This window comes from Gopherus evgoodei, chromosome 9 (genome assembly GCF_007399415.2).
Source record: "Gopherus evgoodei ecotype Sinaloan lineage chromosome 9, rGopEvg1_v1.p, whole genome shotgun sequence".
Classification (NCBI taxonomy): domain Eukaryota; kingdom Metazoa; phylum Chordata; order Testudines; family Testudinidae; genus Gopherus; species Gopherus evgoodei.
In genome coordinates this window covers 51349380-51374989 of record NC_044330.1, presented here as the reverse complement: position 1 = coordinate 51374989, position 25610 = coordinate 51349380, and the positions used below count along the sequence as shown (strand labels likewise).

The following is a 25610-nucleotide window of genomic DNA, read 5'->3' as shown; positions in this document are numbered from 1 at the left end:
ATGTGCCATTGCACCTGAGGAGCAGAAATATCAACCACAGTCTTTATCCCAGAGCTTTAAGCCCCTTTTAATATCCTGGCTCCAGGCCACTGAATGTCTTGAAAATAAGGACCAAGGCCTTAAACTTGACTCTATTCTACAGGGAGTGGGATGGATTTGATGTTCTCATAGTAACCCATGTAGCTAAGGAGATGTGCTGCAGCATTCTGTACTAGCTGGAGTTTCCTAAATGCTGAAGTCTTCATGCTTGGGTATATCACACTGCTGTAGTCAAGATGGGAGGTGACAAAGGCATGAATATCTGAGGTCAGGTAATCATCCATGAGGATGTGACAGAGTTTCCTACCTAATAGAAAGCATTACTTGTAGATATGGCTACATAAAAGCCCCTCTCCAGGCACTCAGTTCAGTTTCTCCATAATCACCCCAGAAGGGAGGGAAAATTGCCATAAAAAAAAATCAAGGGGAAATTCATTTCACTAAGAAAGGATTCTCTGCAGGAGTTCTGTCAAAGTACAGAGGAGGAAACATCTGCTCTATTCTGTGGAGGCAAAAAGACTGGAAAAGAAGCTATTGGTTCAGATATACCCAGCAAGGAAGGTTTGTCACCATGAGTTAAAAATTGTTCAACAAAGAAGATCCATAGCAGGATAAATATATTTATCATTACACCATGTGTTCCCACCTTGAAGCTCTTCAGCTGATGGGATGAGACGATGCGAAAGAACACGGGCAAAACTAAAAGAACTTAGGAAAAAACACACAGCTGCATAAGGCATCCTTATTTTCTTAAATAACATATTTAAAAACACAAGAAGAAAGTATATTAGCTTTTAATATACTTATTAACTGTTCATTTCCTTTTAAAATGCTGCTACAGCACACCAGACAAAACAGTAGGATGAAGGCTGTATACCAGCAGAGTTCAAAAGATGGTGCCTCAGAAATAGGCTCACCTGGCTTAGAAAGACACTGAAGAATAAGATCACTCTAGGATTGGAAAGAGGAGGTGAGTGGAGGCCTGGAGGATGAGCAAGGAGAAGGGTGAGTGCTGCAAGCCACTTGCTGATCAAGAGCAGCATGGCAGGCACACACAAGGAGGGGAAATGCCCACGGAGAACCACAGGAGGAGAATGTATATAGAAATGAGATGGGAAATGAAACAGCATTCAAAGGCTGCTGGTGTGCAAAGGCCTGTGACCCAAGCGTGACATGTCATTCCATATCTTTTATGAAAATATGCTTATGAGATGAATATGACAACAGATATACTTTATGCAAGATGGCTCATGTGAGATATCATTAGAAAGGTATGATTTACTGAATGCGATTATCCAATTTGTATGCCTGTATCATTTCTCTACCTGAAGTTAGGAATATTGACTATGTATCTGTATTTCAACTATGCTACTTTGGGTGACGTCCACTGCTAACACTTCAGGAAGGAGGAGGATCTGGGGAACTACAGGACAGTCAGCCTCACCTCAGTCCCTGGAAAAATCATGAAGCAGGTCCTCAAAGAATCAATTCTGAAGCACTTAGAGGAGAGGAAAGTGATCAGGAGAAGTCAGCATGGATCCACCAAGGGCAAGTCATGCCTGACCAACCTAACTGCCTTCTATGATGAGATAACTGGCTCTGTGCATGAGGAAAGCAGTGGATGTGTTATTCCTTGACTTTAGCAAAGCTTTTGATACGGTCTCCCACAGTATTCTTGCTGGCAAGTTAAAGTAGTATGGGCTGGATGAATGGACTATAAGGTGGATAGAAAGCTGGCTAGATCGTAGGGCTCAATGGGTAGTGATCAATGGCTCCATGTCTAGTTGGCAGCCCGTATCAAGCAGAGTTCCCCAAGGGTCGGTCCTGGGGCCTGTTTTGTTCAATATCTTCATTAATGATCTGGAGGATGGTGTGGACTGGACCCTCAGCAAGTTTGCAGATGACACTAAACTGGGAGGAGTGGTAGATATGCTGGAGGGTAGAGATAGGATACAGAGGGACCGAGACAAATTAGAGGATTGGGAAATAAAGAAATCTGATGAGATTCAACAAGGACAAGTGCAGAGTCCTGCACTTAGGATGGAAGAATCCCATGCACTGCTACAGACTAGGGACCGAATGGCTAGGAAGCAGTTCTGCAGAAAAGGACCTAGGGGTTACAGTGGACGAGAAGCTGGATATGAGTCAACAGTGTGCCCTTGTTGCCAAGAAGACTAATGGCATTATGGGCTATATAAGTAGGGGCATTGCCAGCAGATCGAGGGACATGATCATTCCCCTATTAGACATTGGTAGGCCTCATTTGGAGTAGTGTGTCCACTATTGGGCCCCATACTACAAGGAGGATGTGGAAAAATTGGGAAGAGCCAAGCGGAGGGCAACAAAAATGATTAGGGCGCTGGAGCACATGATTTATGAGGAGAGGCTGAGGGAACTGGGATTGTTTAGTCTAGAGAAGAAAAGAATGAGGGGGGATTTGATAGCTGCTTTCAACTACCTGAAAGGGGGTTCCAAAGAGGATGGATCTAGACTGTTCTCAGTGGTAGCAGATGACAGGACAAGGAGTAATGGTCTCAAGTTGCAGTGGGGGAGGTTTAGGCTGGATATTAGGAAAAAACTTTTTCACTAGGAGGGTGGTGAAGCACTGGAATGGGTTACCTAGCGAGATGGTGGAATCTCCTTCCTTAGAGGTTTTTAAGGTCAGGCTTGACAAAGCCCTGGCTGGGATGATTTAGTTGGGGATTGGTCCTGCTTTGAAAACTGAGCAGGGGGTTGGACTGGATGACCTCCTGAGGTCCCTTCCAACCCTGATATTCTATGATTCAGGAACAACAATGGAAAAGCCAGACAGGGCGGATGACCCATCAGTGAGGACAATGGACTTTGCCTTCCTGTGGACACTCCATACTGCCACTGACTCATGGACACTGATACTACAGCGTCAGGTAGTCTTGTCACCTGATACTAAAACATTACCTGGGACTTCTTGTAACTCTCCACTGTAAGGGAAAGGGGAGGGTCAAGTTTGGGAAACAAAGGAGTCCCACCTTATGTAAATCCTATTTAAGGGTGGGGAGGAAGGCAAGCAGGACTCTTCCTCTCCATGGCCTGTCTGTCCAAGAAGAAAGATGGCAAAAGCCACCTGAAGGGAAAGCAAGCAGGGAATCCAGATTGAAACAGGAGCCGAGTCTGAAAAGAAATATAACTGGAACTCTGAACCACAGAAACTTTGCAACCTGCCTGCAACAATATCTACAGTGAGAAATATTATTTGTAACCAATTTCTTTAGTGAAACTAGCTTAGTTTGCATGCTTGATTTAATTTGTTTAGTAATCTGCTTTGTTCTGTTTGTTACCTCTTTTACCACTTAAAGCCTGCCTTTTATAGTTAATAAAATTTGTTTAGTTTATTATTAAACCCAATCTCTGTAATTTCTAACTGGGGGGGGGGGGGGGGAAGAAGTGTGCATCCCCTCTCCACATTGAGGGAAGGGGCAAATTTCATAATATATCTTTGGGTCTGCAATCCAAAGGAGGTGGACATCTGAGTGCTGGAGCAAGTCCCTTAAGAGGAGCCTTCCCAGAGATGATCTGCAGCTGGGTGTGGCCCTGCCTGTGTGTGTGTTAGAGGAGCTTTTAAGAGCCTGGCTCGGAAGAACAGGTTAAAGGGTGCCCATGCTAGCAGAACAGGTAGACTCAGTGGCATCTCAGCACATCAGGTGGCTTCCCAAGGGGTCCAGCCCATCATACTGAGTTGTTAGAAACAGATGAAAGTAACAAAAGTTCAGTTCATCTGTTATATAAAACTATTGCTAAAATAAGTTAAAGATGTACCCAAAGAAACTAGTACAAACAAAACATGTTTAAACTAAAAGAACAGATAAGGGGTTTCCAGGGATTCTGGTAAAGTCATAAAATTGCTATAGCAACAAATCAAGAAGGCGGTAAAATGACACGAGAAGCTGGTGCACTGCTGGAGCATCTCTGGTGGAAATCTCATGTCGAGGCTGACTTACTCCATTATAATGTTGTTCACTCCTCCTTCAGCTCTGCCCTCTTCCTAGCTAACAACTCTTCTTCTCCAACTTAATTGAATCCTATGCCTTCAGTCCCAGCCACCTTTTAGACATCTTTGATTCACTCCTCAAATCCTCCCTCTCTCCTGCCTCCACTTTTTTCTTTGCATAGGCTCTAGCCAATTTCTTTCAAGAGAAATGTGCCTAAATATCAAACAATCTTCCTTCCTTGGCACATGTACGATTCCCCCTTCTCCTCTTACTTCCTTGTCACACATGCAGAAGTTTCTCATCTGCTGTCTTCTTCTAATTCCTCTATTTGACACAGTGACCCTATCCCATCTTCTAATCTCCCTTATACCCACTCTCATACCCTCAATCCTCTCCCTAACTGCTCACTCTCCTCATAATACAAGCATAATTTAGTGCAGGGATCAGCAACCTTTCAGAAGTGCTGTGCCGAATCTTCATTTATTCACTCTAATTTAAGGTTTCGCGTGCCAGTAATACACGTTAACATTTTTAGAAGGGCTCTTTCTATAAGTCTATAATATATAACTAAACTACTGTTGTATGTAAAGTAAATAAGGCTTTTTAAATGTTTAAGAAGCTTCATTAAAAATTAAATTAAAATGCAGAGCCTCCCAGACCAGTGGCCAGGACCCGGGCAGTCTGAGTGCCACTGAAAATCAGCTCGTGTGCCGCCATCGGCACCCGTGCCATAGGTTGCCTACTCCTGATTTAGTGTCTCCTATCTTAAAAAATAACCACCACCTTGGACCCCACTTGCCTCTCCAACTACCACCCTATCTCTAGGCTCATTAAATATGTTGTCTACATCGCTGTTTGGAGTTCTGCTTGTACAATCCAGCAAACATCCTTTGCACTCCACTGAAACTGCTCTCGCCAAAATCTCTAATGACCTCTTCATAGACAAAGCTCAGACCCAATACTTCAGTCTCATCCTCTGTGACCGGACAGCCACCACTGACCACACTACTCCCCTTGGTTTCCATTAACCTATCCTCTCCTTGTTCTCCTCACACCTCTAATTGCTGCTTCAGCGTGTTCTTCAGAGGATCCTCCTCTTGCCCTCTAACTTTCCAAGGGCGTTCCACAGTATTCTGTCCTTGATCACCTTCTCTTCTCCCTCTACACCTTATCTCTGGATAATGTCATTCACAAAACACAAATTCAACTACCATCAAATCTACCTCACAGGCCCACATAACCTGGGTATCATCTTTCACTTGGAAGTCTCTCTAGATCCGCAGATCCAGGGCAAACAGGGCCGGCTCCAGGGGTTTCGCTGCCCCAAGCAGCAAACAAAATTAAAAAAAAAAAAAAAGCCGTGATCACAACCTGCGGCAATTCAGTGGGAGGTCCTTCGCTCCAAGCGGGAGTGAGGGACCCTCTACTGAATTGCCGCGGAATACCTGAAAGTGCCGCCCTGCTCCGGAGTTGCCGCCCCAAGCACCTGCTTGATAAGTTGGTGCCTGGAGCCATCCCTGAGGGTAAATCTAATGTTTGCAGATTCTTTCCAAATAACATCTCTAAGAAACAGTCTCTTATCCCGCCACACAGCTAAAACTCTTGTCCAGGCTCTCATCTCACAGCTCAGTTACTACAGCAATATTCTCTCTGCCCTTGACAAATGCAGTCTTGCCTACTCATATCCATTCAGAATGTTGGTGCAAGGATCATTTTCCTAGCCCATCACTTTGGCCATGTCCGCCCTGTCCATGCATCCCTGCACTGGCTCCCTCTTCTCTACTGCATCAAACACAAGCTATTTTTCCTCACTATCAAGGCTTTTCATGGCCAAACCACACGTTACTCATCACTCATTATCAAGATGTTGACTCCTCCATCCAGTCAGCCAATGATGCCAGCTTCTTGTTATCCTGCAGGCTTGAAAGAAGCTCCCTGTAAACATCTGCAAATCCACCTCAGTATCTTTTTTCAGTTGCCTCCAAAAAACTTGAGAATGGTTAGGCCACTGATGTGCAGAGAGACAGCCTGTCATGCTAACCAATATTGTCTCATCATCGTTCCCTACTCCCAGTCCATCTGTTGTTTCTTGCCTTAATACCTAGAATGCAAATTCTTTTGCATTCTTTGGCAAAATTCTTTTTGTTCCGTATTTGCACAATGGGGTCCTGGTCCATGTCCATGACAATACAAATAATAAATATTATTTTTGATGGCTGATATTGCCACCCCTTTCTAGACAAGGGGGGGCGTCACTTAGCAACTTGATTGGGGACTGGATAGTTAAAAGGACCTAAATTGAAGGAGAGGAAGTGAACTTCATCATCACTGCTATCAACACCAACAGCTGTGACCAAGGAATGTACCATCATACCACTGGGCATGATCCTGAAAGACGTCCTGACTAGAGGAGAAGGAGTCAGATGATAATCACCTCCATCTATTAGGTTTGAATGAATCCTGAACAACACCTGGCATGTGAACCTGCTGCCAACCCTTCCCTAGGGTGATTTTAACTTCCCTATTGTACAACTTCTGTTTCTTTTTTGCTGTCTATCTAGTAAAAGTCTGTCTCAGCCAAGATAAACCCATCCTTGTAACACTGCTGTAATGAAAAAGAAAGCTCCGAATAGTAGTGCCTCAAGCAGCCTGATACTGGTAAAAGTTTTGCCAAGTGCTGAAGGGCTAATAAGACCATATACTGTGCTTGTTGTTTCCCAGCAGCTGAACAAGAAACAGACATCTGTTACACTCTCTTTCCTCTCCTCTGGTTTTGCCTTGTCTTAAAAACAAACTCATAAGAAACAGAATTGAACTTTATCAAGAGTCACCCAAAAATGACTATCAAAACACTTGTCCCCCGCCACCCCCTACACAATAAGGAAAATTAACACCTTGATTAATACCATCTCAGGAACTGTATAGGAGGGAATTTCCATCAAAAAGACTATACGCTTACAGAGAATAAGGTAAATTACAAGAAAGTTTTACATTTCAGATGCTTTGAGAGTTTGGCCCTTTGTATTGCTCCAGCAGCAGTGAGCCAGTGAACATAAGATAAGAACAGTCATACTGGGTTAGACCAAAGGTCCATCTAGCCCAGTATCCTGTCTTCTGACAGTGGCCAACACCAGGTGCTTCAGAGGGAATGAACAGAACAGGAAATCATCAAATGATCCATCCTTGTCGTCCATTCTCAGCTTCTAGCACACAGAGGCTAGGGATGGGTATCCCTGCCCATCATGGCTAATAGTCATTGATGGACCTATCCTCCATGAGCTTACCTAGTTCTCTTTTGAACCCTGTTATAGTTTTGGCCTTCACACCATCCTCTGGCAAGGAGTTCCACAGGCTGACTGCGCATTGTGTGAAGAAATACTTTCTTTTGTTTGTTGTAAAGCTGCTGCCTATTAATTTCATTTGGTGATCCTTCGTTCTTGTGTTATGAGAAGGAGTAAATAAACACTTCCTTATTTACTTTCTCCACACCAGTCATAATTTCATAGACCTCTGTCACACTCTGTGTGAACCCCAGGGCACACACAACCGTCTAATATGTAACAAGGGTTTTTGAACTAACCCCTGCAGGGCCTCCCAGACTCTTTCCCTTTAATGGAAGGGGCAGAGAGAGATGCTGAAGCTTGCAGAAATCAGTTCCACAGACAACATTTTTGGGGTCCACACAAGCTATTCCGCATTAGCAACAGTCTTAAAAGGACTTTAAACAGGAAAACAAAAACAATGTACATGCCTAGAAACTAACCCATTGCCCCAATCTAAAACAAATGCACCACTACCATGTACCTGAAGACAGAGCAGAAACCCGCTTGGAGCAGCTTTCCCTCTTGCATCCACTCCTGCTCTGCCACCAGAAGGGGACAACTCTGCATTTAAAAGGCCAGGGGCTCTCTCATCCCCATGTCACTTCCCGTTAAAGTAATACTTGCCAATCGGCTGATTAAAGGGAAGGGTCACACACTCCCCCTCTTGACTTTAAATAAAACTCAAGCAGCTCTAACTCAGCCATTCCTGCTATAAGTATAGTTTTATTAATCTATTAGGATAGTGTATTCTAGTTCACTCAGAGCTACAACTACTGAACTGACAAGCAAGTGTCAAAACAAACTGGGAAAGCATAGCTTAGCTCACAGTGCAAGAGCCTAAGAGGAATGTCTTAGCAATTTTCAAAGTGACTGGCTACAAACTCTACTGAACCTATTTAAACCTGTCCAGCATACTGGAAACCCTCCACATAACAGGTTCAGCTCATTAAGGGGCTTAAGCTTTTAACTCACATAAAGAACAACCTGGCAAATTGTGAAGTACAGATAAGTACATTGTGATGTGCTTGCTAAGAAGCAGGGAGTGCATTGTCTATATGCCATCAAGTATAAGGAGTACTCGGAACACTAAAAGGAGATTGTGCGAATGTGATAAACACAACCTCTTAACCAGGACAACTAAAATCAACCTTCAAAGAGGCAATTAAATGGTTAATTTGGCCATTAAACACATCTATCTAGAAGCTTTGTTTTAGATTCCTTTTCAGCACTGATGGCTGGGGGTGAGAACCACTTGCAAAGCCTATGTACCTGTCACCACCAATGCAGTGGGATGCTAGTCGTCCGTGGTGCAGCTCTGACTTTTTCAACAGTGTCAAAAAATAGTGTTTTGATTTCCTAGCACTCTTGGTGTCACAGGGCAACTTTCTTTACACAATCTGTTGCTGATCACAGCCCTCCAGAGAAAGATGGCAGATGAGGAAAGCAGGTGTCTAGAGAGGAGCAGCTGACAAATCATGGCCTGGCATGCTACCTACTAGACAGGAAATGCCAAGTTAATGGGGATATTAATGTTCACCTCTGCCCTGTACACATACGCATTACAATACAGTCTCAAAATACATGAGCACATGCCATTTTCCACACAGCAACCATGTCTTATTCACTGCATAGGTAGGATGGTACTCAATGAACGTAGCTCCTGTTCAGTATTTTATCATCACTGATCAATGTGGTCATTGCATCACTCACAGGAGGCCAATCACCTCTACTGAATGAAGATGGGATTTAGTCAGTACATAACCCAGTTTCATTCACTGTCCAAGCAGCTCAAAGAGGCAGGCGTCCTGTGGGAAAAATGGCATGGAATCATGTCTTTAGAGACTGTATAATAATTCATATGCACAATGGGTCAGTTATGCCTATACCATTAAGACTGATGTTTCCAGAACAGTGCACACTTAACTTGCCAACCTCATTGTTCTTCTAGCAAAGAATTTTAATAGAAATATACAGATATTAACTTCCAGCTGGAGCGTGTAATGGAAGTTATAAAGAGGTCTAAATGCTTCCATTATAACCTCCCTTCTTCAGTGCTCTCAATCAGCATCCTGCCTAGTTTCATGAACACCCTCACAGCTCAAACTCCATACACATGGTCATGCACAATAAAAAGAATTTTCACTGGGCTACCTTGAGCTTGTAGGCGGAGTGCAGATTGGAACACTGTTGTAGTTAGTAAGATACTTGTTATGAATAGAAATCATGGCATGTGCACCAAGGAGGTCTTATAAAGCCTTACAAAATTCAGCCAAATCAAAATAGATTGTCACCCAAAACCAAAAGGCACAGTGCACAGGGAGGCTGGCCTCTTTAAGGGGAGATGAGTCCAGCCCTACCTGTAACACAATTACAGGCAGAGAGAATGAGCTAAGTTACAAGAAGTTCCTGTGGCTAAATCAGGCCTTTTGAGGTGAACAGACGAAAGCCTGTGGAGAGCCAGAGATAAGAGGGGAGACTCCAGGTAGGAAGCCCTGTTAGGAACTGCTACTTGATAGAGAGCGGGTCTGCTTAGTAGAAAGCCTCAGCAGGGACAGGACTAAGAACCTTGCACCAAGGGTTGTGAGGCAGGTAGGAAGGCTGGGGAAGAGTTCTTGCGTTTTCTTTTGAACTTTGTTAATAAATCAGCCCCCACAAGAAGGTGTCACTCAACACATTGAAGCCAACGCTGAAGTTATCAGGAGCCCAAGAAGGGGAAACTGAGACAGTGGCTAGCCCAAAGCGATCAAGAAGTCACACAGTGAGAGAAAACATGGCCAATATTAAACACAAATGGTAAAACACTTTTGAAAGCTACACACAAGTGAAAGACACTTTTAAAATGGGAACACATGCAACTTTAAGTTTAACTTTAACAACTGGCATTGTTGAGAACATTTCATATTCTCCCCCCCACCCCCCCACAACTCTGAGAACCAAAAAGTCTCTTATTTATTTGAACACACACTTTACAAGAGCGGAGACACAATACAAGAAGTAGTTGGCCATTTTTTCCATTCAGAGAACTCAAAAATACTACAGCCAGCAACGGATACAGTTTTATTTCCAGTTCTTCACCACAAGCTCTCACTACAAAAAACATATCCATACAAAGACTTTTCTGTAAACATGATTCAGTCTCATTTTTTAAATACTTGCTGTGAGTTACTGTATTTGTGCATTCCCTTGGGAAAAAAATCCAAAGTTCAAGGTACACAGATACGCAGTGATATGCTTCAATGATTATGTCACATGAAACCAGTTTCTACCGAAACCCCACAAATAGATATGCCTGAAATAACAGGGGAATTCCAGCAGAGGCAAAGTTCAACAGTAATGGTACTGCACTTAAGTACATATTCTTTTGCTTCTGTTTGTATGGCAAAACACAAGTGGTGGTTGGAGGTGGAGGGGACCAAAAAGGTTAAAATTTATATTTAAGGCTACAATTTAATTGGGTATTTTTAGTAAAAGCCATGGACAGGTCACAGGAAAAAAAAAAAATCAGGGCCCCATGACCTGTCCATGGTTGAATCTTGGGGCTGGGGGAGATGGGAGGGGGAGCGCTGCAGGGGGAAAGCCGGGGCTCCACTGTGGGGGAGGGACCCCATGGGGGCCTGTTGCTGCTCCAGCCCCACCTAAGGGGGATCCCGGGGGGGACTGCCTCCGGGGGGGAGGGAGCGCCGGGGATGGGGGAGAGCCATCACTGCCCTGGGGGGGAGGGGAAGGGCATCCAGGGGAGGAAGGACACCCCGGGAAGGGAACAACAGGTGCTGCCAAAAGTTGGAGTGCTCCACGGGGGGGAGCAGCCAATGCTCTGGCCACTGCCAGGAGGGGGTTGCCCCAGGGTCAGCACTACTGCCAGCTGCTCTGGTGGTCCCCAGAGCCAGCTCCTTGGGGCCACCAGAGCAGCGGCCTGTGTGGCTGGCTGCGAGACCGCCCAAGCAGCTGGCTGCAGAGCCACTATAGCAGCAGCAGTGTGGCTGTCCCCGGGGCTGCCTGAGCAGCTGGCTCCGGAACCAGCTGCTTCGGCAGCCTTGGGGTCAGCCACACTGGCTGCTGCAGAAGTCATGGAATCCATGACCTCTGTGACAGAAACAGCGCCCTACTTGTACTACAGTAAAACTGGTTCTTTGAGATGCTGTCATCACTGTGGTTTGCACTATAGGTGCATGTAACAGCAGGGCACCTGTGACCCTCCCTCAGTTCCCTTGCAATTTGAAACCCATGGTACCTGAGGACTCAGGGATTGAGGTGGGACATGGGATCCACATTGACTACAATATCTCTAAGAACCACAGTTACTGCAGAAGGTAAGTCAACATTTTTTCCTCTTTCAGCATGAGTGATAGTGGATCCCACTGGAAGTGACTGGAAGGCAGCATCCTCTCAGGATCGCAGGAAATGAAGCATTCCAGCTGCATCAAACAGTAACTGAAGTACAGATCTCATGAATGTGGCATCTGACCTGGTAGCTAAGTCCAAGGCATGGTGTTTGACAAGGGTCAGTGGGTTTCTCCACATTACAGATTTCAGATATTGGCACATTCCTGAAGCAGGCAGAGGATGTTGCTTGAGCTCTGTTGGAGTGATATTCAGTGGATGCAACATGCCAGGCACACAGCGAGATATGCTGCGTTACCCATTTCCATGTTCTCTACAGCGAGATGCATGGACATTTATAACTCATAGACTCATAGACTCTAGGACTGGAAGGGACCTCGAGAGGTCATCGAGTCCAGTCCCCTGCCCTCATGGCAGGACCAAATACTGTCTAAACCATCCCTAATAGACATTTATCTAACCTACTCTTAAATATCTCCAGAGATGGAGATTCCACAACTTCCCTAGGCAATCTATTCCAGTGTTTAACTACCCTGACAGTTAGGAACTTTTTCCTAATGTCCAACCTAAATCTCCCTTGCTGCAGTTTAAGCCCATTGCTTCTTGTTCTATCATTGGAGGCCAAGGTGAACAAGTTTTCTCCCTCCTCCTGATGACACCCTTTTAGATACCTGAAAACTGATATCAGGTCCCCTCTCAGTCTTCTCTTTTCCAAACTAAATAAATCCAATTCCTTCAGCCTTCCTTCATAGGTCATGTTCTCAAGACCTTTAATCATTCTTGTTGCTCTTCTCTGGACCTTCTCCAATTTCTCCACATCTTTCTTGAAATGCGGTGCCCAGAACTGGACACAATACTCCAGTTGAGGCCTAACCAGCGCAGAGTAAAGCGGAAGAATGACTTCTCGTGTCTTGTTTACAACACACCTGTTAATGCATCCCAGAATCATGTTTGCTTTTTTTGCAACAGTATCACACTGTTGACTCATATTAAGCTTGTGGTCCACTATGACCCCTAGATCTCTTTCTGCCATACTCCTTCCTAGACAGTCTCTTCCCATTCTGTATGTTTGAAACTGATTGTTCCTTCCTAAGTGGAGCACTTTGCATTTATCTTTATTGAACTTCATCCTGTTTACCTCAGACCATTTCTCCAATTTGTCCAGATCATTTTGAATTTTGACCCTGTCCTCCAGAGCAGTTGCAATCCCTCCCAGTTTGGTATCGTCCGCAAACTTAATAAGCGTACTTTCTATGCCAACATCTAAATCGTTGATGAAGATATTGAACAGAACCGGTCCCAAAACAGACCCCTGCGGAACCCCACTTGTTATACCTTTCCAGCAGGATTGGGAGCCATTAACAACTACTCTCTGAGTACGGTTATCCAGCCAGTTATGCACCCACCTTATAGTAGCCCCATCTAAATTGTACTTTCCTAGCTTATCTATAAGAATATCATGCGAAACTGTATCAAATGCCTTACTAAAGTCTAGGTATATCACATCCACCGCTTCTCCCTTATCCACAAGGCTCGTTATCCTATCAAAGAACGTTATCAGATTAGTTTGACACGATTTGTTCTTTACAAACCCATGCTGGCTATTCCCTATCACCTTACCACCTTCCAAGTGTTTGCAGATGATTTCTTTGATTACCTGCTCCATTATCTTCCCTGGCACAGAAGTTAAACTAACTGGTCTGTAGTTTCCTGGGTTGTTTTTATTTCCCTTTTTATAGATGGGCACTATATTTGCCCCCTTCCAGTCTTCTGGAATCTCCCCCGTCTCCCATGATTCCCAAAGATAATAGCTAGAGGCTCAGATACCTCCTCTATTAACTCCTTGAGTATTCTAGGATGCATTTCATCAGGCCCTGGTGACTTGCAGGCATCTAACTTTTCTAAGTGCTTTTTTACTTGCTCTTTCCTTATTTTCTCTTCTAAACCTACCCTCTTCCCGTAAGCATTCACTATACTAGACATTCCTTCAGACTTCTCAGTGAAGACCGAAACAAAGAAGTCATTAAGCATCTCTGCCATTTCCAAGTCTCCCGTTACTGTTACCCCCTCCTCATTGAGCAGTGGGCCTACCCTGTCCTTAGTCTTCCTCTTGCTTCTAATGTATTGATAAAAAGTCTTCTTGTTTCCCTTTATTCCCATAGCTAGTTTGAGTTCATTTTGTGCCTTTGCTTTTCTAATCTTGCCTCTGCATTCCTGTGCTATTTGCCTATATTCATCCTTCGTGATCTGACCTAGTTTCCATTTTTTATATGCCGCCTTTTTATTTTGTAGGTCACGCAAGATCTCAAGGGTAAGCCACGGTGGTCTTTTGCCACATTTTCTATCTTTCCTAACCATCGGAATAACTTGCTTCTGGGCCCTTAATAGCGTCCCTTTGAAAAACTGCCAACTTTCCTCAGTTGTTTTTCCCCTCAGTTTTAATTCCCATGGGACCTTGCCTATCAGCTCTCTGAGCTTACCAAAATCCGCCTTCCTGAAATCCATTGTCTCTATTCTGCTGTACTCCTTTCTACCCTTCCTTAGAATTGCAAATTCTATGATTTCATGATCACTTTCACCCAAGCTTCCTTCTACTTTTAAATTATCAACAAGTTCCTCCCTGTTGGTTAAAATCAAGTCTAGAACAGCTTCCCCCCTAGTAGCTTTATCAATTTTCTGAAATAAAAAGTTGTCTGCAATGCAGTCCAGGAACTTATTGGATAGTCTGTGCCCCGCGGTGGCAATAAACATCTAGTTGTGGCAATAAACAGAAGGGACAATATTCTAACCAGTTTGGTCCTGTCAATATAATAAAAAGCAAAGTCCTGGTAACACCAAGAGCTATAGCTTCTTTTCTCCCAGCATCTAGTGTGGTTTCAGTAACAAAACAGGCAGACTGACTGGCTCAAATGAAATTCCAAGACCACCTTAGTTGTGAACTTCAGGTGAGATCTTAGCACCACCTTGTCCTTGTGAAATGTCATATAGGGGATTGGGCCATAAGCACCAGAAGTTCACTCACTCTTGTGGCTGAAGTGTCAGCCACCAGAAAGACCAACTTCAGAGTGGTGAAAGGAACATCCAAGAGAGGCTCAAACAGAGGTTCCATGAGCTTCAGGAGGACCAGTCCCCAGCAGGACCAGGTTCTTTGACTGGTGGGCAAGTGTGTAAAAGTCTCTTGAGGAACTTCAATACCATGAGGTGAAAAAAGATCAAGAATTCCAGGCTGGGCAACACAATGGAGCACTGGCACTCAGCTCGCCCAATCGGACTAGGAAATGCTGAGCTTAACATGGGGTCTAAATATATCCAATGGCTTCTCACACCAGATAGAGCTACAGGGCACTTGTGAGATGGCTCCCTCCTCCCCTCAACTGAGACCCAGTGACATCTGAAACACCCGTCACTCACAAGGATTCTGGAGGGAAAAGCACCACCACCCTGGCCTCAGCAGAAGGTAGGGCAGAGAGAGAAGCAGCAAGCCTCAAACAACTCCCTCTGATTTATGTGGCAATGAAGGTCCAAATCCTATGACTCCCAGAACAGAGAGTGATGTTTCTAGCCCTGCTTTCCCTAACACTAGCAAGCGGGAGAATGAAGATGTGGCCACAGCTCAATGTGACCTGAAAGAACAAGTACATCAGGGTCAAGGAAGCAAACAGGCTAGCACTGTTCCTGGTCCCATCCTCAAACAATAGCAGCCTCACAGAGACAAGAATTAAATAATAAATGAAAATGCTTAGCACTTACATAGTATTTTTCATCGGCAGAGCTCAAAGCCCTTCATAATACTACCAGAGGATGGGGGACAAAGCTAACATTTATTTAACAGCATTCAGTCTGAAAGATCCTGTAACAGGGTGCCCATTGCGCACTGCATATCCAGCCCTGTAACAGGGTGCCCATTGCGCACTGCATATCCAGCCCTTTGGCCCTCCCAGACTCAGGGAGGTTCCGAGCTGGTGCAACATCTAGGCTCTTTATTTGTGGATGTTTCCCACCACCAGTTTCCTACTATTTACAATGGCATGACCTAACACAGGCCTGGTCAGCAACAGAGTAGCAGGCTTCTGCTTCCCATCTCTGCTGGTCTCCGCCCCACTTCCACTCACTTCCTTCCAGCCTTATACCTCCTGTCTACTGAGGCTCGCAGGTGCAGTCAGGGATTATGCAAACCTAGGTTATTTACCCAGCCCCAGTCCCTTTCCCTTGATGGGGACTGGAGTGGCAGGAGCTGACTGAGGCTCCCCCAGCAGTGCCCTGCCACAGATCCCAATGAGCTGTGAGTCTTTATCCATCACTAACACACAGCTATTTCTTAGGCAAGATGTTGCCACTGTTTAAATAGCATGCAAACATTTAGAAGACAGGAAGTGGAGAATGCTGGCTAAGATTTTCAAAATAGGGGATCCTAAGTCCATATTTGTCTTCAGCATGCACTCCTTCAGAAAGCCAAAGGCATTCTGCACTGATGTAAAGGTCTACCTACCCTAATCACTCTGCATGATCAAGACCCTAAAGGGTTGAAGACCTCACCTGCCCTAGAGAGCAAACAAAATTAACTCGTTACCTTTTTCAAGACGCTCTGGGTTCCAGTAGAAAGGTATGAATTTGCTCATTTTTGGAAGACTTAATGGTCCATGTGTTTCTGTTAATTTGCTCTGTTTGGTGCTCCTCACAGAAATTGGTATTCTGGAGATCTGAAAAGAATGCCAATTTAATGTACATATCTCCAATAAAGCGCACACAGTTACAGACATATTGCACTTTTCCTGTTTTCTGACGGCTCCATAAAAGTTCATCTCAAATCAAATCAAAGTGGACAATTCTGCTCAGAACCACAGTTCTGCTTCAGCAAGAAGAGGTTTTCTGTTAACATCATAACATCAATCGAGCTCAGGGACCCATTGCATTAGGCACTGTGCAACTATTGGTAAAAGACAGGTGAAGGCACTTCCCCAAGGTCACACAGCAGTTCAGTGGCAAAGCCAGGAACAGAACATTAGTCTCAAGACTCCCAGCCCATGCTCCCTCTCACACTTTATTCGTTTACATTTACATGGCTTTAGGTTTTTAACTTTGGACATTGCGATTTCATGTACTGCTGAAAAACTGTAGAGTAGTTCTGTGGTATTTGGTTTTCCCAAGGTCTCAGAGACTATTCTAACCGTGCCAGCAAGTAAACCTAGACCATGCTAATTCCGTCCATGCTACACGATGATTGTGTTTTGTTTGTAGCATGAATGGGAGAACAAAGTTATAGCATATCTAGTGCTAAGAAACTATGACAAGGCTCTCAATAGCAAAACAGCCTCCACTCACACTAAGCCTACATCCACACTACAGCTTTAAATCGATATTAGTAAAATCGATTTTATAAAACAGGTTTTATAAAATTGATTTTACGCGTCCACACTAGGGCACATTACTTCGGTAGTGTGCGTCCATGGTCTCAGGGTACCATCGATTTCCGGAGCGGTGCACTCTGGGTAGCTCAGTAAAAGAATAGGACCAATAACTTCGATATCCGTCCACACTAACCCTAAATCGATTTAGTAATATCGATTTTAGGGTTACTCCTTTCGTTTAGCTGGAGTACAGAAATCGATTTTAAGACCCCTTAAAATCAATTTTAAGTGCCTTGTAGTGTGGACAGTTACAGCGTTAAAATCGATTTAACGCTGTAGTGTGGACCTGGCCTAAGAGTACTGAATGTCACTGAGAAGGAACACACTCACAGAAAGGCCCATTTTGTAGGCAGAATAACCTAGTTTGACAGTAATTTAATTTGGCTGCGCCAAAACCAAGTTATAGCACAGCATTTGTTTGAATGAAGCCAAACTGTGATACAGACAGTTGTTTAAAAAGCTATACACCATGCTTCAGACTGGGTCTTCACCAGGGCTAATACACTGTTTTAATATGGTTATAACATTTGTCCCTATCTGCACAAGCTGAACCAAACCATGCTATAGCCTGGCCAGTCACAGCTGCTCAAAGCAAGACCTCGTTCACTTCACAGTAAAACGGATCTATGTTCTAAAGCAAGGTCCCTACATTCTGCGGTTACTGTTGCTGGGAGTTCTGAGGAAGATTCAGATACATATTTAATGGAGAATCTTAATGCATTAAATATAAAAAATAAATATAGTCAGTGCTGCAACCTCTGTGATATTTAGTTTCATTTTATACTGTCCCCACAGTTTCAGTTTTCAACATGCAGCTGTCATTTTTAAGTTTCAGAGTTAACAACCCTTTAATGAAAAGGGCAGTTGACACCTGATGTTTCAGGCTACATGGAAACTCAGGAATATATTCGTGATACAGTTAAAATTTTCAAGGTTCTCTTTGCAGCCAAAAGGCTAGAAATATTCTTTACATTTAAAGTGGAAATTCTAGAGCATAATTCTGCAGCAAGGGGTGAATTCTGCAATGGAATACATAGGGCCCCAATTAAAGGTGATCTGCAAAGGAAACAATTGTGTCTCCTTGTTTATTATGTGTAAAGGAGACTGAGAGGCTATTTCCATACCCTTCCTCCACTCTACCACAGACAATTTTTCCTCCCTTTTGCCTGTATTTTTACACTAGAAATTCAGCTCATGCTACCCCAACTTTCCTGGAAGACTCTAAAGGCAACGGAAAAACATCACAATTACCAAAAGTGCATATAACCTAAGTGTGACTGAGAAGGGAAGGGATTTTTAATCAGACCGTTTAAAACGCTGTTTTTATTCTGCGTTATGGAGGTGATCAGTCTAGATCAAGAGTTCTCAAACTGGGGATTGCAACCCCCTGGGGGTCACAAGGTTATTACCTGGGGGTCACAAAGTGTCAGTCCTGCCAGGAGTGGAGCTGGCAGCCTGAGCCCCTGTTAAATTAAATAAAATTAAAAAACTCTGTTTTTAGTTTATAGGGGGGGCTGCATTCAGAACCTTGCTGTATGAAAGCTGTCACCAATACAAAAAGTTTTGAGAGCCACAGGACTAGATGATCAGAAAATGGTCTTAAAATATAGGTATTTATACCTTTTTAGTTCAAAGCATTGACCAACAGTTCAGGAAAAATCTCTGCGACGGTTTCAGTCCCTGTACTTATTCAATTAAAGGCTGAGAAATTACACACCTCAGTTCTCATATGTTTTTGCAGGTTACTTTGAAACTTGGTAGCTTTATAGTTTAAACAGGCCTTCAACAATGGCCATCAGCATTACACAAAGAAGCCAAGAAAAACTCCCAGATTAAGCCCCTGAACTCTACGAAGAAGTCACAATCCAAGTGCTAAATCCTGACCTCAGATACCCAAACAAAACTCACAAATTTCACCTAGAGTTGTGCCTGCATATCTGAGAGCAGAATTTGGTCATAAAGCTATATAGAAATGAGCACCATGTTACGGTACTGAGCTCACAAATCAGACTGCTGAAAAATAGGAAGGGTGGTGAAGTGCACTGGAAAACAAAAAACCTAACCCACCACCACCTCCCAGACCTTCTACAAAGCGACAAAGCATTTTCTAAACATTAATGAATTAAGCCTCTTTAGGTCATTTATCTCCATTTTACAGATGGAAAAACTGAGGAATAGAGATTAAAATGGTTTCAAGATCCCAGAAAGCTCGTGGAAGTGACTGAATAAAATCCAGACCTCCCAACACAGTCTTATGCTTAAAACAAGACCACCCTTCTGCCATAAAGTGGATGCATCAATTTGTAACAGACGAAGGTGACCCATTGTACCCAGAGCCACCTTCTAATTGTAAATACATGAGCATCAAAGGAGGAAACCCAGGTGCAAAAAGCTTCTGAGTGAGTCAGAGCTTGTACTAATTTTTTTTTGGCCCAGGTGTAATGGACACAAACTAAATATCAATGCAATCTGCCATAAAAAATTTTGTTTCTCTCAGTTCCTAAAACCTAGCCACTAGGGTACTGCCATTGGACCTTAATCAGGATGTCCATCTTTTTGTCAGCAAAAATAAAGTGGGCACTGTACACTTTGTATTCTGTGTTGTAATTGAAATCAATATATTAGAAAACATCCAAAAATATTTAAATTAGGGCTGTCAAGTGATTAAAAAAATTGATCATGATTAATCATGCTGTTAAAGAACAACTGAATGTCATTTATTTAAATATTTTGGACACTTTCTACATTTTCAAATATATTGATTTCAATTACAATAAAGAATACAAATATTTGCACTGTAAAAAACAAAATAGTATTTTTCAACTCACCTAATACAAGTATTGTAGTCCAATCTCTTTATCATGAAAGTTGAACTTACAATTGTAGAATTATGTACAAAAACCCCTGCATTCAAAAATCAAAACATAAAACTTTAGAGCCTACAAGTCCAATCAGTCCTACCTCCTGTTCAGCCAATCACTCAGACAAACAAGTTTGTTTACATTTAGAGGAGATAATGCTGCCTGCTTCTTGTTTACAATGTCACCTGAAAGTGAGAATAGGTGTTTGTATGGCACTGTTGTAGCTAGGGTCACAAGATATTTACACGACAGATGCACTAAAGGTTCATATGTCCCTTCATGCTTCAACCACCATTCCAGGGGACATGCGTCCATGCTGATGATGGGTTCTGCTTGATAACAGTCCAAAGGAGTGTGGACCAGTGCATGTTCATTTTCATCATCATGAGTTAGATGTCACCAGCAGAAGGTTGATTTTCTTTTTTGGTGGTTTGGGTTTTATAGTTTCCGCATCAGAGTGTTGCTCTTTTAAGATCTCTGAAAGCATACTCCACATCTCGTCCCTCTCAGACTTTGGAAGGCACTTCAGATTCTTAAATCTTAGGCTGAGTACTGTAGCTATCTTTAGAAATTTCACATTGGTATCTTCTTTGCATTTTGTCATATTTGCAGTGAAAGTGTTCTTAAAAATGAACAACATGTGCTGGGTCATCATCCGAGACTGCTATAACATGAAATAAACGGCAGAATGCAGGTAAAACAGAGCAGGAGACACACAGTTCTCCCCTAAAGAGTTCGGTCACAAATTTAATTACTGAATGCTTTTTTTAACAAGTATCATCATCATGGAAGCATGTCCTCTGGAAAGACAGACAAAGCATGAAGAGGCATATGAATCTTTAGCACATCTGGCACATAAATAACTTGTGACGCCAGCTACAACAGTGCTATGTGAATGCCTGCTCTCACTTTCGGGCGACCTTGTAATTAAGAAGTGGGCACCATTATCTCCCGTAAATGTGATTGGCTGAACAAGAAGTAGAACTGAGTGGACTGGTAGGTTCTAAAGTTTTACATAACTGCACTCAAAACCAAAACATTGTAACAAAAACTATTTATTCTATCACTTTTACAGTGCAAATGTTTGTAATAATATAAAGTGAGCACTGTACAGTTTGTATTCTGTGTTGTAATTAAAATAGATAGATTTGAAAATGTAGAAAAACCATCCAAAATACTGTAGTTAATAAATTTCAGTTGATATTCTATTGTTAAGCCGTGCAATTAATCGTGATTAATTTTTTTTAGTTATTCATGTGAGTTAACTGCCATTAATCGATAGCCCTAATACAAATAAATGTTCCAAGAGTTGACAAGGAAATCTTAGCTTATGAACTTATTTATGAATTATTAATTAAAAGATGGGCTCTTTAACAAATTTAGCATTCTGTGTCAGGATTTTCTTTGTCTCAAATATATTAAAACAGACACACTTCAAAGTTTCCATATAATTACAACTAGCTGAAATCTCCCAAGTAAGTTTCAATTACATTAAGTTATTAACAACAGTTCTATTGGCTGAAATGAGCAATGCTATGATCAAGATTGAATCAAGAGCTCCCAATGGTAGATAAACTGGCCCAACTGTGACTTCTCGTTAAAGATTCCATGGCTGCAAGCTAATTCAGACATCAATACTATCATCATGGTACTGCTGCCTCAGCTCCACAGCATATTAAAGCAGCACTACTGGCAGAACTGATTCTGGGGCACAGGGGGATAATCTTAAACCAGAGACACACAGTGATTCTGGAACTGGGCTCTCTCTGCCCCAACTTCACACAGTACCAGTCTCACTAACATAGACCACTAAAACAATTGAAAAGTAAGGACCAGACTCACTTTGGGTCCTTTGCACTGCTCCAGTAATTGAAATTGGCTGTAAGCCAGATAAATTGGTCAGTGCACTCTCCCTGTTTTGTGCTGCTAGTGGCTTTCCCATTAAAAGTTAAAGCTTAATCATTTAAGACTGATATTTCATATCTCCAGATCATTAGAAACATTGCATGGAGGCATTCTCTTTGTTTTTTTGTTAGGAGTCACATATTAAGTTTTTATAATTTAAAATAATGAAGGAAATTCCCAGCCAAAAATAACTACATTAAGATGGAGTTAAGGTTGATCATACAAATCAGTAACTTAAATTAAAGAACATTACAGGGATGCTGTAATTATCCTAAAATGAATTAAGATTAGACAAAAAAGAAATGTTAGTGTAAGAAAGGAACATTTAAGGCATCCCAAAACTTGAAAATTGCACTGTAGCGATGCCATGACAGGGGGAAAACTGAAACAAATCAAGTCTCTCTAAAAATCTGTTTAATCTAATCTGAGACCACAAACACTAATCTGTCTTAATTAGAATAAGAGAAAAGGGGGTTGGCCTATAATCTCCTTTTGAAAATATCTGTATATATCCTCATATTACCAAGACCTTTGAAGTTTCAGGACTTCGAATTAAATATATGGCTTATTTCTGAACTGAGACACTTTGGCTAAAGGCCTAGTGAGTCCCCAGGAGAATACATTCTCTCTTTGACAACATATGAAATTCAAAACTTATGTCTATTATATACAGTAACTAATATAAGATGTAACTAAGGCCATGTCTACACTGTCACTTTCTCACTCAGGAATTTCAGCGCTGTAAAGTGGCAGTGTAGACAGTGCACCCACTGGTAGCTACTCCCCTCATGGAAGTGGTTTTTTTAGAGCACTGGTTCCACCGCTACACAGCCATGGCAGCGCTTTAATGTTGCTAGTGAAGACGTACCCTTAGTAGCTTATGACAGTCCCTTCCAGAACTACTGACAAACTTCAGCGTTATGACTGAATTGGAAAGCTACTCAGCATTTCTTCCAATTGCCTACCAGCTTCTTTTTTCTCAGCACAGGGTACCTTGCATTTGGTGAGAAATGAAGAGGGTGTAGGTGGGTAGAGTAACCAGATCTCCCAATTTTATAGGGACAGTCCCAATTTTGGGGTCTTTTTCTTATATAGGTTCCTATTCCACCTCCACCCCCATCCCAATTTTTCACACTTGCAGTCTGGGCACCCTATAGGTGGGTGAGGGATTGATGGGTGGCTGGAAAAACAGGTGGGGCTAGAAATAAAAGGCAGTTTTGGAGCTCTGAAATGTTAGGAACAATACAGCCATTGTATTAATCTCATCTACTCTAAAGCAGGCTACAACCTCCTAGCCACTGCCCTTCCCAGGCTCCCTCTTCTGTTTCTCGTGGCATTGCCCCACTGGTCCCGATGATACCCATACATACCCCTCCCCAACCCATTCTCCCACCCACTGCCCTGGGAGGGACTCTGAGTTCACACTACACCCCAACAGACTGCCTGCTCGGGTTCAGCCCGCCCACCCACTTGGCTCCGCCTCCTCCCTCTCCCCCTCGCCCCCGCCACATGCCCGCGGTACTGCGCGCCCCCAACACACCCTCCAGACACCCGCTCCCGACGTTGGCGTAGGCGCCCCACATTACCTAGCCGAGGGCTACACGCGCCCACCGGGAGCACCCAGCCACTGCAGCCCAGCCGCTACCACCTGCTACGTTACCTGCTGCGTCAACAAACGCGTCATTTCCTTCATGGGAAACAAGGCACTGCCCCCAAACAAAGCCATCCCGACGCTGGTAGCGTCACTGCCGGCTCCATGACAGCGGGGGAAACAGCTGAGCCAAGCGCGTGCGCACTAGGGTTCGGGAATCCAGACGCGCGCGCCGCGGGCGGGGAAGGAGTTGCACCGTTCTGTTGCTCCCCAGCAAGCCTCTGTCACGTGCGCAGCTCCTTCTCCAATCCCAGCCCTGCACTGGCCATGACCGCGCTCCTCCAAAGGGCCCAGCCGGAGTGTCGGCCACTCATAGTGGGGAGGAGGGAGCCCCGCTCCGCCCGTGCTAGAGACTGGGGGGCAGAGGGGAGTCGGGGGCCCCCCAAACACACACACTTCCCATAGACCCTGCTGGCTGAAGGGCTCTTCGTAGTGGGCCATAAACAGCGATCCCAGGTGTGGCGATGGGTGGTATGCGGGTGGGGCGCCCATGTTCTCCCTGCTGCAGGCGGAGACAGAAACTGACACTGGAATTAGATATGGGCGGAAGTGCTGCCTCTCACCACCCGGGTGGGCGTTTGTCCAGCCTGCGCTCACAAGAGCCTGCCCTCCCTGGGGAGCCTGGCCCAGAGCCCAGCTCCATCAGCATGAAGGGCTGTTCTGAGCACTGAACCTAACTCTCCTTTACTGCAGCTTACACCTTGGCAGGCGTGGAGGTCATACGGCTCCCAGGTGTCTGGTTTTCAATCAGAAAGCCTGGTTGAAAATGGATCCTGGTGACTCTGGTTGGTAATGCTGACCGGGCCCAGTAAAGTCCAGTCGGTGGTGCAGCAGGACTAAGGCCCCCTGCCTCCACGGGTCCCAGAAGAAGCTGGCATGCCCAGCTCCTAGGCTAGGGTTACCATATTTGAACATTCGAAAAAGAGGACACTCCATTGAGGGGTATTTGCACCAGTATCCACCAACCCACATTGTATTAATGTGTTGTTATACTGTTAAATATGCTGTGTGCAATGTGTCATCTATATTGAGTATATAAAAGTATAAGTGATGTGCCTTGTCACAGAGACGCCGGGCAATGCTCTGGAACTGCTCCCTACAAAGCCAGTCAGGACTCTGGTGAAGTCTCCTCTTTGTGAGCAGACTGTCTCCAGGGCAAGAAGCTCACACAGCTTCACCTTCCTGGATCTGACCTTGGAGCATTCAGCATCCTCTGCCCCTCTGTATACTTCCCACAGCGAATCCGCCCAGGTGGAGTTCTGGGGAATCCAGAAGGTCCTGCACCCCAACTTCGCAGTCAGATGTTACTCTTAGCCAGTAAAACAGGGTTTTTAGATGACAGGAACACGATCTAAAACAGAGCTTGTAGATACAGAGAACAGGACCCCTCAGGTGGGTCCATTTGGGGGGGGGCAGTGAGCCAGACACCCATATCTGCACTCTTTTCATGTCCCCAGCCAGCCCCAAACTGAAAAACTCTCCAGCTTCTCCTCCTTTGGGCTTTATCTCTTTCTCAGGCCAGGAGGCCACCTGATCTCTTTGTTCTCCAACACCTTCAGCTGGCACCTTTGTAGAGGAGGGGCCAAGGTCATTAGTTGCCAGGAGACGGAGTGTCAGACATTTTCTGTCCAGCCAGCATCACATCTGCCCTCTAGGGCTCCTCAAAAATCACACCCCCTTCTCTCACCACCTAGATACTTAAGAACTGCATAGGGGAAACTGAGGCACCCCCACAGTATTCAGAGAAAATGTTATGAACATTCCACTTTGTCACACTCCTCATGCTCCCACCCGCTACTGGCTGCCTTGCCATTCGCTTCCCGCCTGCTGCTGGCTGCCCACTCACCTCTTCACCCTCCTCACCTACCCGCCAGCCAGCCAGCCACTAGCTTCCTCGCTGCTCGCCTCTTCACCACCCCAGCCCCCGCTTGCCTACTCACCCGCCCACCCGCTGCTGGATCACCTACTTGCCCCCTCTGCCCCAGGTCCCTCTGGCTCCTAGGATCAGCGGCAGCTGAGAGGTCTTCATGAGCTGCGACCGCCACAGTCGTGAGCTCTGTGGCTCCCATTGGCCGGGAAAAGTGCCCATAGGAGCTGCAGAAGTAGGGCTTGCA

At 44.2% G+C, this 25610-nt stretch overlaps 1 protein-coding gene across 2 annotated transcripts in view; it reads right to left on the bottom strand.

The window, feature by feature from the left end:
- Window positions 1–23576, bottom strand: part of MAP3K13 (mitogen-activated protein kinase kinase kinase 13) — a 159989-nt gene extending 136413 nt beyond the window's left edge. Inside the window, exons 1-2 of one of the 2 annotated variants that reach the window (XM_030576405.1) lie at window positions 23506–23576; window positions 16242–16371 (exon numbers count right to left, since the gene is read on the bottom strand). The gene's annotated coding sequence lies outside the window, so the exon portion shown is untranslated. Of the gene's footprint in view, window positions 1–16241; window positions 16372–23431 lie in introns of both variants that reach the window. The other variant, XM_030576404.1, reaches the window with a different exon arrangement.
- Between the last annotated feature and the right edge of the window lie 2034 nt (window positions 23577–25610).